Genomic DNA, 16,090 nt, shown 5'->3' with positions numbered 1-16,090 from the left:
TCACCATCAGATGGCCGGTTTTATAAAAAGGGCTGTTCCTTTACTTAGATTAAAAAAAGTTATTTAATAAAACAAATGTGAATTGTTAAAATCAATTATTTAAATATATATTTTTTACGACTGGCAATACTTTTTACTTAACGTTCTTTGGCTCATAACTTCGCGATCGCTGGCATTGGACAACTTTGGTCCGATTAAACTATTAAGATTTATCGTTTCGGTCCCGGAAGATTGTTTTAAATTGCGTGTGATTTGTTTAACTGCTACTCTACTCCATATTATTTATGTTTATGAAATTTAATTATAAGTTGAATAAATATATACATTATTAAGAACTTTGTGGTAATTATTACGTATTCCACAGTCAAATAACAACACTTAGTACTGTTAGGAGAAGAGCCACTGTGCAAGCAAAAGAAAATTATATTCTTAGTTCCTGAGGTTGATGGCACATTGCTGGTTTAGTATTCTTAATGTACCATGTTTATAAGTGGCCGTGACCAAACACCGGTAGGTTCATATGCTTGTCTGGATATTTTTCATTTTATTCTCTCTCTCTCTCTCTCTCCTGTGCATTTATTATTTCCATCTGATGGTGGGATCTGCCTTCCCAGTCTTTTGCTTCCACTTCGCTCTACTTGACGTATAGTTTTCAGCAACATTGCAGGAACTAAGATCTTTTCTGACCACATCTGTCAATCTGGTCGCCCTATGGGTCTTGACCCTGTAACGTTAAGTTTGGTCACTAAATTTCCTATGTACTCTGGAGATCTTCTTCTGATGTGCTCAAAACAGCGCAGGCTGCTTTCTTGGAGCTTGTCGGCGATGTCACGTATTCTCAGGCTACCGCGAACGTACTCGTTGGGATTTTATTCACGCATAAGGATAATTAAAATTTAGTACAGCACTTCATATTGTCACTGTAATTAAACTATTGCGTGCAGTGATCATTAAAAAAGAAAGTTTTTATGTAGTGTGGACTCTATAGCGAGTGTCAGTATCTATAATAAAATTTGTAATGGCGAATGTTTATTTGCTTTGAATTTAACAATTTCAGGGCCGAATGTATAAGGATGGAACAAGAATGGAATTATTATTAGTCTAACTCAGTAGTATTTCATAGTTTTCTTATGTCATGGCGGCTTATGGTCACTACCCCCATAGACAATAACATTATTAACCTTTCCTTACATCGCCAATGTGGCACCAACCTTGAGGATGTTAAGTCCCTTATACCTGTAGTTACATTGGCTCACTCACCCTTCAAACTGGAACACAACAATACCGAGTTTGTTTGGCGGTGGAAAATCTGATTAGTTAGATTAAATGCACACATACACACGGGTTAGATAAAAGTTCTTAACGAGAAGTATGCTCATCTTATTCTTGCTTAAACTCGATTATCATTAAAAAAAACATACTTACATAAACATATGTACTAAGGACCTGTAAATGCCACACTGTCGGGCTAAGCCCTCCTCTCCCTTTGAGGAGAAGGTTTGCAGCTTATTAGACACGTGTAGGTTTCTTACGATATTTACCTCCTTTATTGAGCACGAGATGAATTATAAACACAAAGTAAGCACATGAAAATTAAGTGGTGCTTGCAATTCGCAATCACCGGTTAAGATACACTCGTTCTAATCACTGGGGCATCTCAGTACCGTGGTTGGTGCCTTCGCATAACGGTTACAACAACTGAATCTTAACCGAAAATGATCTGCTCAATTTGCGTTTATAATTTACTGCATAAATATTTGATATAAATAAAATATAATAATTATTTATATATATTTATAATGTCAATATACATTATAACATGTATCTTAAAATATATGGTTTCATGAAATGTTTCAATATGGAAAAAAAAATCAAAATAAAATGATTCATTTGACTATACAAATTTTGCTCATAACACAGCACAGCAGAGTACACAAAATTAATTCGATATTTAGAATCTTATATATTAATGGCGTAAGCCGATTTTTGTCCCAGTGACTATGGGACGATGGCTGCATATAAAAATCAGTTATGGTCTCATTTTGAAGAGCTCCAGCCATAGACGCGCAGAAAATTAAAGGGATTCTTGATTGCAATTTACTAAATTGTTACAATTTAACAAAGAATGAATTTTAAGGAGCGGAAAAAAACTGGTTGGTTAGTGACAAGTGATACGTCTATATAAGAAAGAAAAAAAAAAGAAAAATGTAAACAAAATTCATTGTTAACGACAAACTCCAATTCTAACTGAACTAATGACATTATTGATATACTATTTGACATTAAAAGGTTCGTTCACATAAGGTTTCGACATTTTGGCGCCAAATGTAGATAAGTGACTTGCAGTTTACAATTAAATAAAATCAAAATAAAACCTATCATAGGTGTTCCAAATTCCTAAAACATCTTTTGAATAAACGTGAAGATTCGCGTGCGACCCACTTGATCATAATTTTTGTATAAATGTGTCATATTCAAATATTACATACTAGTGTCACGACCCGACTTCGCACGGGTGCAGTTTGTTGATAAAGAGAATTATGTTATATAAATAAATTTCATACTATATAGAACTCAGGAATAATCTATCTTTCTAACAGTGAAAGCATTTTTAGAGTTCGCTCCTTAGTTCCTGAGATAAATATACAAACAAATAAAGTATATAATATTACTATAGATATCCTCAATAAAGGATATTAATAGGGTAGGGTAGCCAAAGATAATCTTAACTTGGTTGGATGGCTTTATTTATTATACATAAAATTTATATTTTCCTAAATCATCCCCAACATGTTCTAAAATGCTGTTTGTAAAATATTAATTTTATTATATCAATCTCTCTTCAAAGGGCAAGGAGACCTAAGCCCAGCTGTGGGATAGATACAGACTGTTACTTTGTGATATCAATAGCTCTTTATTTTGAGTAAGAAATTATTAAATCAAGTTAACTCATATAAGATTTATGCATGTACACTTATATTATTTACTTGGTGGAAATTAATACCGAGTGGTAGAAACTACACTCCGAGCAGTTGGCAGCTTTATATATTTAGATAAGATAAAAAAAAAATTGTAACAACAAACAGCACTCATTGTTTCTAAAAAAATCTACTTGTCACCAAATGTCAAATGAAACGAAAAAAAAAGTGGATATATGAAAGTCTTTTAGTTTTTTTAATATAATTTACTTAAATAGGGTTTTTTTACTACTCACGGTGTTTTCAGGTTTTACGTTTGATTGACGGGAAAAGTTTTTAAACGATTTTGGTATTTTTTTTATTTCGATCAAACTAAATTAATTTTTAAAAAGTACAGAATTAATCGCCATTAAATTATCTTTACAATTATTTATAAGTGACAGAATATTAAGGACCTTATGCAATAGTAGTTCCGTATTTTGGGGGGAAATAAAAAAAAACATATCTACTATACCTATGCACGCTGTGGTATATTATGTATTGTACAATAAATAATAACTTTTATATAAGTAAGTATAAAATATTTTAATCGAAATTATTAACATCTATATTTATCGTGTTTTAAATTAGAAACTATTTTGATAGTATTGTGGTTCCGCGTGTCGCATTTGTTTCCCAGTCAAATGTCAAAAACTAAATATTGCTGACAAATTCGTGGCATAAATGACAGCCGGTGACAGTTTTTAGAATTCTGTCAGTCTGTCGCGAAGCAGTTGCACGGTTAATCGACGGCACACTTGGTAAATACCCATCTATAAAATTCCATCTCATAAATTCAAAATGGATTCAATATTTATCGACATTTTGATAGCTCACAATTTCATAGCTGTTATTTCTGTAAATAAAATTAAATCGCACGAGTGGGATGTCAAAATGGTTCACACGATCATAATAATCGTAACATCTCTATTATTCTTGGAGCCCATCCAATATCGTAACTTACAAACCGACCTCTTTATCAACTCGCAACGAATGATAGCCGGTAATTTTAATATATTCGGAATATGGTATATAAACAACACGGCATGTTTCTCCAGTCGACCCAATAACTTCAAATATTATGATGTTAATGTAGGCAGTGGTCGAGCGTTGCACGCGCGTGCCGCACTCAACTTAAGTTTATAAATAGATTGCACATCGGCTCTGTATGTAGTTAACGTAAGGAGCTTTTTCAGTGTGGCCGGCGGCCAGTCGACGAGAACGTTTCGCCGCGCCGCTCGCGCCCTCCGCGCGACTCCCGCCAACAGACTTGTCAGATCGCGAAACAATTATTTTTTAAAATCGACTTTTTTTTTAAAACGCGAACGTATCGAAGGAAACGTTGCCGGAGTCCGCGGAGTCCCCACGTGACACCTTTCGGCCAGTGAGTGCAGATGTCGATTCCTGAACGTGTTAAACGTTTCGGCTAATCACCGCGTAACCGTGTTTCAAAAATAAAACGTTGCCGATTCGAAACCGGAGCACCTCGAAGGTTAATGACAAAATAAAAAGCGTGCATTAAATTATGTGTCTGAACGACCGTCACTGGACTGTCGTCGTTTTATTGTAACGTGTATCTATTGTCACAAGCAGAACTTGTCATGTAGCGTTAAGGTTTGTTGTGAAGTTTTTGTTTAATTATTGTGATAAATTGCACATCCATTCTTATTATTGTGTTCCAGTGGGTGAGCGTTATTATGTCAAACATTGTCTAAGATTACAATTATTTGTAAAAGTAGTTCATTTAATCGAGATAACATAGCCACGTTAACTCGACTCTATAATACACACTCAACGAATGAAAACAGATTTTAAATTCCTATTCATCAAACATAATTACTTGGAAGAGTTCTTTCGGAAACTTTTAACATCAGAATTTTCGGCAAGGCAGGTCAGTAATTTACATGGTGTTGCGAAACATGCCCCGATAATGCTCATAGCTCATCGCACGAGGCATTTGGACAATGTTGACCCATATAAACCGAGTAAAACCGTCGGCAGCAAATTACAATGTACCACAACATTAAACACCCACTAATCATGTTTTTTCTGACTATACCGGATGTGATTTTTGTCTTTAATTTGTCTTAATAATGCAAAGAAATTGTTGTTGCAGATTGTTTCTTAAATGATTTAAGAAAAAAGTGTTATGATATTTTTTTTGCATGCTCGCTAATGAATCATTACATACTGCCTAATATATTATTATAATAACAGAGGCAGGCGCGATTGCTTCTATTTAGAATTAAAAATATAATTTTATTACAACGACATTTGGGTCACAATTTACTCAACACTATGTAATTTTACTATTTAAATATCAAACGTCTTGAGCTCACATTAAATCTTTATGTAACATTTTATATTAGAAAAGTCAGCGAAATTATTTTATTTATGGAAATCTCATCCGCTTAAATGATTCATAGAAATATTTATATGAATTAACCACTAATGCATTACCATGTTAAAGATATAAAATTAAAACGTCATTAAAACCTCTTTGATGTTATCGGTTTCAATGATGTGCGTTTGGCAGTATCGGGTGTTACAAATGGGTGTTCCTTATCTGTAGTCCACTGTTTTCGCGCGCTTTTCGCGGTTGTAATGGCGCGTCGATTGATGTCTCTTTGACGGGTACGCTGATAGATTCGAAACAACCGAAAAACGATTCAATAAGTTTTTATCTTTGACTCATTCATAATATTGTTGTAAGAATAGTAATGGTTATTATATTATAATACGAAAAGGGTCGAAGTCTTAGTTAAAGAAAATTTTTGATGAGGTTTTTACGTCACACTGTATTAAAGTCACTTTAACGGTTTTTTCATTTTGTAATTCATTTGAAATTTCGCGTCATTTTTTAAGCACAAAATGTTTCACAAATTTTATTCAATGAAATAAATATTACTTAACAATGAATAGCTTGAAAATTTACGTACAAAACTTTTGCACATTTTAATTATAACGAAAACTATTTTGTTATTTTTTATCGACGAATAATACTATCGTAATAACACATTGATCTGACCATCTAAGTTTCTACTGTCATTAATAAAGCCACACATTTCCCGAGCGACCAGTTCAGACATTTTTCCTTATAAACTCCACATATATATTGCCGATTCGATTCCTGTACTATTTTCCTCTTCACAGAATGAAACTTCAAACGTCAGAGAAATCAGCGAACACTTTTTCAGCCTCAGCCACATTCTTATTTTAAAACGGCATTCCAAAAAAGGTACTGCAGCCGCTAAATTATGTACGCTCTGTGACGGTACCAGTTACTTGGCTGAATTCAATCGGAATTAAATTATTGGCAATAATTCAAATGCAGGAGTGCTAAGTAATCTCCGAGTGGCCGCCCGAAGCGGGCCGTAGCTTCCACTTAATTGATCCGATGTTTTAAAATAAATCGTCCAAATTATATATATCCCGCTGTGCAAAGTTTGTTTTCTTAAGGCAGATTATGGCGATATATGATTCGTAAATATCATCAATATAGCAAACAGAATTATGTTATAAGGGTTACGAGTTGAACGGATTTTATTACCGTATCTTTTTGTCCGCAATGGTGCTTCGGGCGATGTTTATTATCCAGTTTTTTGGCCATTTGAAACAAAAATAGAGAACGAAGTCGCGGAATTGCTTTGACCGTTCCGAACTGTAAAAAGAGGTTACACGTTCGATCTATATGAGTTCTATATGACTTTTTTCAGATGTTGCTAGTTTCTTTTTTAAATAATTAATCTATGTTTTTATCGGAACTATTGCAATAAATGTGATTTCGGGGTAAGATCAGAAATATTTCTTTCAAGCTTATTATTTTGAAATAGATCTTGGTATCTTTAAAAAAGATGCATAGTGTATATTTATATAAATTAACATTAAAAACGATTACGACTTTACTGTAATTGTATTGAAGTAAAATAAGATTCAAAAGACATCATCAATCCTTAAGAAAGTAATTTTATTATATTTTAATCAATGCTGTTGACAAAATTCGTTCATCATACATACATACATATACATATTTGGTCGAAAAAAACAAACATCACATTATATAATAGTATAAATTTCCGGAACATAATACAATAATCTAATTTAAGACATCCCCGTCATAAAACAACCCGCTGCGATGCCCACATTCCTACGTCGTAGGGTTACAAAAATACGTATAACATTACAGATGCTATTGGAAAGACATAAATTAAGATGTGGGACCGTAAACGTCCGGATTTTATACGCCAGGTGACGCACGCGCAGGTAGCTATCTTTTCAGATATTTTAATCTCGCGAGCTTACGTTACACGTCATCGTCTCGTGTTGAAAGGTCAAAAGTTTATCTCTTTCCGTTTAAATTAAATTAATTTCGATCTTGTAGTCGTAATAACTAAATGAATAACTACCTGTTTCGACTTCGTGGTGGTAAAATTTATACATTTACTACCCTTCCTTTTTCACCCCCATTCAGTTGAAATTTAAAAAAATCTACCATTGCAATATATAAAAATACAATTTAAATTATGTACAGTAAATAAAAACTTTTTAAGCAGAAGCCTTTGTTCTGTAGCCATTTAAAAAAAAACAATATTATTTTAGTATGCTAGATGGTACTGTCAGCAGCAAAAACGGGTGTACAAAATTCCAAGTTAACTGTTCGGGTCGAACTGTTTTAAAATTCAGTTGCAAGATTTGACCGACACGTACGAACTAAAGTGACGCTCGAAATAAAACGTCCTTTAAACCAGAAAATTACACATTAAAATCAACCTTTTAGCGATAACTATTTGTCACTTTGTTTTAACATCGTACTGCTTTTTATATTCGTTACGGTTATATACATATAACCGTAACGAATGCTTGGAATGGAATAAAATATGTGGAATTACCTCATTCGAAATTTAAATTTAAAAAGACTTGACAAGTTAAAATAAGTGACACTAGAAATCCTTTTAGGCTTTACATAGACCAAGTTAGTGCATCTAAAATACCGCAACGAAGATGCATATTTTATATTGGACAGGGTTGCCAACATTTCCTCTAAGAAAATTTATTGCGTCCAATAATTCAGCAACATTTAAAAAACGAATATTTGACTGAAATTTAAAATATTAGTCCATTTTTATCGTTCTTTTTTTAAATTAGTAATACATAAAAATAAAATTATTACCGTTATGAATCATAACGATTCTGAATTGTGGCATGCTGATACTGAATTTATCTGAATTTCATTCTTCACTGAAAACTAAATATAGACAGGACTGCCAATATTTACTTTGAGAAAACATACGTGGTTGAAAGTTTGATATTAAAAGAATGCTTCCTTCGCTTTATATGTAAATTAAAAAAAAAAATGAAATGATATTAACCTGTTTTATATGTTGAAATAACCATACAGCTAGGTTATTTGATGTTGTTTTTTTATTCCTTCAATGAATATTTTCAGTTAATAATAAATTATTATCAACAAAGTAAGTAAAAGTAAATACTTAAAACATTGGTAAACACAGCTCTTGAAGCTTCTTATGTATAGACAACATACCAAACATCGTATCAATTTTTATAATAAAATCATTACATCAGTAATGATAACTTTTTTCATCTTTAAAAAATAGGAAAAATAAACTACAAAACCTTACCTTATCAATATAAATACAAACATAATTATTTTCTATCGTTTATATTTTTGGTTTTTAACACATTTAAATAAACGTAAAAGAAAAAAAAAAGCAAAGAATTAGCGAGAAAAATTATCAGCACGGACGTGCGCTTGACTCATTGATCACATAAAAAAAACATATTATAATAACAATTTTAATAACTACGCGAAGTAATAATCTATTAAAAATATAAATTCGAATTTTAAAATTTGACATGCGTTTTTTATAATGTTCATCAAGTCTCTATTGTCTTATTATTTTGCTTATATTATTTTATATATGAAAACAAAGCCAGTTAATAATAATAATACCAGTTATATTACAAGAAAGTAAATTTGTTAATTTGTTTATTTGATACGATTTTATATCTTAAATACTTTACCGTAATATTCAATTTTGCAAAACACTTGCTCCTCTCGATTATTTTTTATTATATTATAAATAATAAAATTTATAACAATTTTTTCAAATAAATTCCAATGGCGTATTTTAATCGTTCAAATATTTAAAATATCAAGCTCATTCGGGCAAAATATCAGTAGTTACTTTTTCATCAATAATATTGATATAATCTTGAATAGAGTAACAGTGCCTTATTTATTAATATGTTTTTAACAAGATATTAATTTTAGTTACTGGTAACATATAATGCAAATATTATTATTATGAAATATTTTAGACTACGATTTTTGATAGAATCGAGATTCTGTCAAAAACTATTTATTAAAATCTTGTAAATCTTTTGGTTATCTTAATAAATTTAAATTAATACTTGTACGCGTTGCTTAACCATTCTGGTTGATGGAACTAATCCTTGTCGACGTCAAGGCAGGTTATATTATGTACACATATAATTGTATTTGGCTAGCATAATTAGGAAATACTGAGATTTTTTTGCCGGTTCTTCTCGGTAGAATCTTCATTCCGAACCGGTGGTAGCTTCACTTAATATAGTTTGTAAAATGACGATTCAAAAGTGCTTGTAAAAGCCTTGACCTGAAATAAGTATATTTTTTAATTTTCGATTTTGATACCAATGAAAATAATAAAGAAAAACATTAGTAAATGAATTCGGGGCGAGTTACTAGTGTTTCTCTATATTCCGGTCAGTATTTTTTTAATACATTAAGCAACTCTACCACTACAAGTTTAAATTAATTGCAAATTAAATATATTTTCCCGAAATACTTTCACGAATCCACAACGAACATTCGGTATAAATATTTAAATGGTAACATAAATATTTAGTTAACGCGGTACACTGTTAAAATACTGCAATTATCTTGTGTTTGAAACATCAGAAATATATAAACGGATGTTATTATATATATAAAAAAAACTAGATATCTGTTTGTAGCGATGAAAACTATATGTAGACCGCGTCGGTGTTGCATCTAACATTAAAGCATTCTACAGCAAATATTTAGGCATTACGATTAGGCTTGTTTATCGTTTATAAATGCCTTGTTGATCTAGTCAGATTATATCGTTGCAGATTCCGAGGTACTGAATTTAATCCCGGGTCGAATCATGGAGATAATATTCGATTTTCTGTCTGGAAATTGATTAATTTGAGTTTAGAATATTGTGCTCTTTGAAGGAAAACGTCTTTAGGAAGCTGTGTCGTATGTACTTCTGCCTCGTATATAATCAATCTGGATTTCTCGATTTTTGGAATTGACGACCTCCGTGGTCGAGTAGTGTGTACACCGGTTTTCATGGGTATACGAATCCGAAGTCCCGGGTTCGATTCCCGGTCGAGTCGATGTAGAAAAAGTTCATTAGTTTTCTATGTTGTCTTGGGTCTGGGTGTTTGTGGTACCGTCGTTACTTCTGATGATCCATAACACAAGTGCTTTAGCTACTTACATTGGGATCAGAGTAATGTATGTGATGTTGGCCAATACGGATGTAATAAAAAAAAAAATTGCTAACAGTCAGACAGTACAGCTAACTCAACGTTATATTATTGTGTTTCGATTAAAACTTTTCATTACGCTAACTATTTTTCCACACGAAACAAATGCGAAAGTAAACCTGTCTGTCCGTAGTACTTTCATAGCCAAACTACTGAACCGAATTCCATGAAATTTGGTTTGAAGAAAGTTTGAGCTCCAAGGAAGGACATAGGTTACTTTTTTATGCCAAAAGCCGCGGGCGACAACAAGTATTTTATAAAATATAAATCGTAACGGCGCGCGTTCGCAAAGTTTCGTCTCAGTTGATTTGTGTGCTAAGTACAAACAATATTTAAAAAAGTAAACCCGACGGGGGTTTAGGAAGCGAAACTAAATCGGTGACATGGGGAACTAAACTTCTCGTTCACAATATCGATGAGAAGTATTGAAGAATCATTATCATGAATATTCGAATCGTTGAACCGCGGTTGATGGGTCAAATATTTTATGTAAATTCAGCCCTTATGGTCGTCTCCGGGTCATTTGCATATGGCCAATGAAGCAGAAATTTTTTAGCTTACCGATAAGCGTAAAATTAAGTGGTGATTTTCTTTTTCGTGGCCTTACAGCGCTTCTCTACTGGCGATCGATAGTGGAATTGAAACTTGGCCATATATAACGAAAAAATTTTTTATAAGGATTGTGACGTTGATCGGTCCGCTTTACCAGGAACAGACATAAAATTGTAACCTCTGTTCCGACTGCATAGTCAGTTATTGCTTATTATTACGAGGTTGATATTAGGGTTTCCTGAAAACGTTCATCGATCGAAAATTAAAAAAAAAATACTCAAAATATGATCGCTTGTTAGTAGGTTATAGGTTATATGTTATAAAAACGACTGAACTGATTTTGGTGAAACTTTTTTCTTAATATTATGACTAAGTGTTAGGAGTCGTTGTATTGAGGTATATAAAAGCATGTTTTTTTCATCCAATTTTCATCAAATTCGGTTCAGTCGTTAGGGAAAACGTTACAGACAGACACGACTTTCATACTTTAGTATAGATAACGATAAGATCACTTATGAAAGGTTACCGATGTTTGATGAAATGAGAAATCAGTAATGAAGGAAAAGTTTCACAGGCATGAGCTGTATTATAAATCTTTAACAAACAACTAGAACAAAACGAATATATGTAATACTAGCTGACTTCGTGCGCATTTGAATTTAATAAAAACCTTGACTATATTATTATTTTACATATAATTCTAAAATAAAAGTAGCCTAAGTTACTTCTTATTACATCAGCTATCTGCCAGTGAAAGTCCCGTCAAAATCGATCCAGCCGTTCCAGAGATTAGCCGGAACAAACAGACAGACAGACCGACAAAAAATGTAAAAAATCTTATTTAGGTATATGTACCGTGTATACATACATATGCATTTAGTAAAACGCGGTTATTTTAATATTACAAACAGACACTCCAATTTTATTATATGTATAGATTGGGAAGAAAACGTTCAACTCTCTATCGTTTCAACTTAAATTAATCGATAATTACGTTACTCGTTTGTTATAGCTTAATTTATCGATGTGTACGTTTTTAATTGATTTTCTTCAGCTGATTTTTCCCACAAATTACTTCTTTCCAAGCCGGTGAATGATTTTTGAAAGGCAATAAGCAAGTGTAATGCTTCGATATTATTCAATTTAAAAAAGAACCACTTCCTATGTATACACAGCAAAAGAATTATTAGTAATTCGATTTGTCAATGAATAAATTTAAATATCATGTAAAAATTAGATTAAAAAAAAGTCGTTTTTATTACTTGGTTTCTTTGAATTTTATCTAGAACAAATAATTATTTTATTTTATACAATTAACATACAGACCTACATACATTAACTTTCTTAATTTTTTCTTGTTAACTATTATCGAGCTTTAGTGTCATAAAAATAACATTTTAATAGTCGAATAAAATACTCAAAACATGGAAATTCGAAATACGTGTCCTTTTTAGAATAAAGATTTTGGTCGATATCGAACACTTCGCGAACACGTTTCTTATTAAAACCGTCAAACATTATCCTTCACGTCTAAACCGTCGGTTAAACTGAATAATATATAATAAATCCCGCAAAGCGCGTATTTAGTAAAGGCCACGATTTTAACGATTCCCATATACCTTTCATTATCCATAGATGTCACTCCCATAAAATCACAAGCGAGTTTTACGGTTATCCAAGCCTTCCTTATGGCACTCCGAATGATCAGTTTTATTATTTCGTAAATACATATCGTGTTAAATGTATATTAATATCTATCGTCGTTTAAATGATATGTTAAATCAACATATGGTTAGTTATTATACAATATATAAAATTAATGTGTGTGTTCGCAATTCTTTACTTAACTGAACATCTTTGCCTAAAAAAGATATATTTTTCTTAAATTAAATTTAAAGTCATATTCTTATATATATCTAGTCTTATTTTTTATAATTAAAATCACACCAATTCTTAGCGTATAAATATATAAACCATCAAAAAATATTATTATCTTAATCGGTTGATAATTTTTTTTTTTCTGTGTCTGTAGGCGCACGACCAAATTGGCCACCTGATGGTAAGTGGTCACCACCCATAGACAATGGTGTTGTAAGAAATATTAACCATTCCTTACATCACCAATGCACCACCAACCTCGGGATCTAAGATGTTTCGTCCTTTGTACCTGTTATGCTACCAAGAAAGATAAAAACAAAAAATAAATAAGAATTGATAACCTCCTTCTGTTTAAAGTCGGCTAATAGCAGTCGAAATACAAGCAAGATGTTGAATTATCTCCGACACAGATAAAAAAATTGTATATAACATTTTAAAGGCTGTACAAAGCGACTCCCGTGGCGCGTTTTGATCCATCCGAAGCGCTCTCAGAGTTAATTGCAGAGTCAATTGCTTTGTGATTCGCCTCCTTTTATAGTTGAGTTACTTCTGACTAAATTTATCGATTAAATCTGACGAAACATTCTGGTAGCTGATATCAGTAACGGCTTAAGTCACCGCCACCTACTCACATAATAGTATAATGGCACCTATAGTACTTATGTCACTTTCAAACTGGAACAGCGATAAAAGGACAGCAGTTTGGCGGTAAAATAACTAATGACTGCGTGGTACATATTCGGACTAGCTTGCACAAAAGCCTACCAATTATAAATCTAAGCGTTCCTCGTGCATTGGCAGTACAAGGTATCGCTAATGCCAATGAAAATGACAAAGAGTACGGCCGTTTACAATAAAATGCCCGAAATGCTTATTTACTTTCCGTTTGAAATATTTCGACTAATCTATACCAATATTAAAAATGTAAAAGTAGCTGTGTCTGTCTATCTGTTGGTCTTTCACGGCCAAACAACTAAACCGAATTTGATGAAATTTTCCATGAAGTTAGCTTAAATTCCAACGAAGGATATAGGCTACTTTTTATGCTTGCTTTTTACATCTGACGAACAAACCGAGCGAGCGAAACCGCGTGCGATAACTACTGATAAAATATACAAAAGTTCGGTCCAAAGTGAATCAGTTATTTAAAATTCTTCAAAGTAACTTACAATTTTCATAGCATACAGCGCCGCCTAGCGTACAAACAGAGGTCATGCAATAAAACTATAATTAGAGAACACAGTACAAGTTTAAGGAAATAAACTTAAACATCCAATTAGAACGAATATACTAAAAATAAGCTTCCAAGTCCTAATTGGATTCACGCATAGAGTTTTGTCTGCGAGTCACGTTCCTAGAACGGTGGGCGCATGTAGGCTCTGATTACGTTGCATTTTGTCTCTTATGTCTTACACAATAAGGGTTGTATCTAATAAGGTACTGTAGCACCTCAAGGGTCCTTGTTTTATCGGGTGAGCAGCGGTATCACAGTTTGAGTGCCACTGGATTTCCCTGAATGTCAAGATGTATACACTTGCAGTTTTAGAACCGTTTTGTGGGACGTTGGACGCCTAACGATTTTGCTTCTAAAGGAAACTTTGACATTTGCTTATGACGTCACTAATATAGAAAATATAAATGACGTAATAGTACATGATAATATAATATTAATTGATAATAGTGTATTAGAATACGTCTGTGGTATGAAAAAAATTACCAAACATGGCTTTTTATGTTGAACAACGCCAACTCAGACAATTAACATTTTTACATTAACCTGTAGCCATAAGCCTGTAAATTTCCCACTGCTGGGCTAAGGCCTCCTCTCCCTTTGAGGAGAAGGTTTGGAGCATATTCCACCATTCTGCTTCAATGCGGGTTGGTGGAATACACATGTGGCAGAATTTCATTCATCGGTTAAGATGCACGCGTTCTAAACACTGGACCATCTAGGCTCTTAACTCAGATAATAATTACTACCGTTAGTTTTAGTATTTAAAGGTTCCTTATCGGTTTATATTTCATATTTGATATTTATATTACTAATTCGTATGTATGCGTCAAGTCTTGTAATTGATATATTAATTATTAGAACAGTTCAACTCAACTTAGAGAGCGGAGTATATATAATCGCGAAATATATTATAATCGCGAAAGTATCTCCGTGTGTGTGTCTGTTGTGCTTTCAAGCCAAACCACTGAAACGAATTTGATACAAAATTGGTATAAAACAAGCTTGAATCCCAATAAAGGATATAGGCTAACTTTATAATACCTAAAGCCTTGAAACGCCCTCCATAACAAGCGGGCGAATACTTGAAGGGTATTTATTATATTTATAAATAATGTCATTTTCGTGGTAAAATTTGTGTGTTTCTAAGTAACAAACGAATATATTTTACCTCTTGATAATGTTAGAATAGATTTTTTTAATGTAAAAAGTAAAATATTATACAGATAAAAAATCACACATCCGGAATAAATAATATATCAGTAGTCTCATTGCTTTGTTCAGAATTTAAAACATAAAGACAATTTAAAAAAATAATTTTAATAATACTTCGACCCGAAATATGTTTTCGTGATAAAAAAGATCTCAAATTCATGTAAACCGCAGAATTGAAAAATCAAATAACTTTAATCTAGACCGCCCACCAATTCGAACCCGGGACCCCAAGATCTTCAACCATAAAAGCAATCCACTGCATAAACGATGCATTAAAACTTACACGAATAAAACAAATAGGTCATCGACCTCCAATTGAGCTTCAATATCGACTGTTCGGTAATAATAAGCCCGTGTACGACGACCAATCAAAAGTAATATTATCCTGAAATTCAAAACAACAAAAGAGCACCTGAACTGGGTCATCATAAATGTACCGCCAGTACTTCGTGTCCTATCGCTAAAAAGCCGTCAATCGTCTTTTGTTCGGTAAAGGGAATTCGACGGAAATAAGATGCGCCTAGCTGGTAATAGGGAGCGAAAAAAAAATAGACTCTCGAACGTCGAAGTCTTTTACCGGTCTGATAGAACATCCTACATGTCATTTTTAAATTTAGGGCGCCTGTACTGGAACGTTTTTTTTTATAATTTAGTTATTTATATATTCATTATTGAAATG

The 16,090-nt window shown here is 32.6% G+C and overlaps 1 protein-coding gene across 2 annotated transcripts in view; it reads left to right on the top strand.

Moving 5' to 3' along the window:
* Positions 1-4,160: 4,160 nt before the first annotated feature.
* LOC125070978 (innexin shaking-B-like) overlaps positions 4,161-16,090 on the top strand; it is a 64,416-nt gene continuing 52,486 nt past the window's right edge. For both annotated transcript variants that reach the window (XM_047681026.1, XM_047681017.1), the window contains exon 1: positions 4,161-4,341. The gene's annotated coding sequence lies outside the window, so the exon portion shown is untranslated. The remainder of the gene's footprint in view (positions 4,342-16,090) is intronic.

Source organism: Vanessa atalanta, chromosome 2 (genome assembly GCF_905147765.1).
Source record: "Vanessa atalanta chromosome 2, ilVanAtal1.2, whole genome shotgun sequence".
Lineage (NCBI taxonomy): Eukaryota > Metazoa > Arthropoda > Insecta > Lepidoptera > Nymphalidae > Vanessa > Vanessa atalanta.
This window is presented reverse-complemented; position numbering and strand designations above follow the sequence as displayed.